The following is a 996-nucleotide window of genomic DNA, read 5'->3' on the forward strand; positions in this document are numbered from 1 at the left end:
GACCAGGCTGGTCTCGAACTCACAGAGATCCACCTGCCTCTGCCTCCCGAGTGCTGGGATTAAAGGCATGCGCCACCACCGCCCGGCTCTGGTGGACATTCTTTAGAAAGATTAAAAAGCTTTCGGGTTCTGCTAGCTCATTTAGGTTCCACCATATCAGCTAGCCAAGTTTGAATCATCTTGAGCAGCTTGTAACCAAAAACCAATCTTAAAGTGGTGCTATCAGCTTCATGACATATATTCAATGAAAGTTACCATAGTAAAACTTTTCCTAAATTCTTTCTTCTTTCTGTCCCAAACCAGATGTCTCCTGATATGAAACAGAAAATTTGAATTTTTCTTTTAACAACATGCTTGGCTTTAGATAAGGATAGCCATTGTCTGTAACAGGAGGGCCTGCTTATTGGGGTTTCTGTCCTGCCCTGTTCCCACAGTTGTTAGGTCCCAAAGAATCACACAGAAGGTCTACGTAAGTTATAAAACTGATTGGCCCATTAGCTCAGGCTTCTTATTAACTCTTACAACTTATATTAACCCATTATTCTTATCTATGTTAGCCACATGTCTCAGTACCTTTTTCAGCAGGGTAGGTCACATCCTGCTTCTTAAGTGTCTGGGAAGAACTGTGAAGGAATGGGCTTCCTCCTTCCCAGAATTCTCCTGTTCTCATTGACCTGACTCTCTGTCTGATTGTCCCGCCTATACCTCCTGCCTGGCTACTGGCCAATCAGCATTTATTTAAAACATAATTGACAGAATACAGAATTGTCCCACAATAGTTGTCTAACTCCAAAGCAAGTTTTGATTTTTAAGTGAGTTGTGACTATTATTATACTGAGAAGTAAGATATATATACATGTTCAGGTAGTGAAATTTTGCCCTGCAGAGGATATTTTTTTTTAAAAGATTTATTAATTATGTATACAGTATTCTGTCTGCATGCATGCTGCAGGCCAGAAGAGGGCACCAGATCTCATTACAGATGGTTGTGAGCCA

The sequence above is a fragment of the Microtus ochrogaster genome, chromosome 7 (genome assembly GCF_000317375.1).
Source record: "Microtus ochrogaster isolate Prairie Vole_2 chromosome 7, MicOch1.0, whole genome shotgun sequence".
Taxonomy (NCBI): Eukaryota; Metazoa; Chordata; class Mammalia; order Rodentia; family Cricetidae; genus Microtus; species Microtus ochrogaster.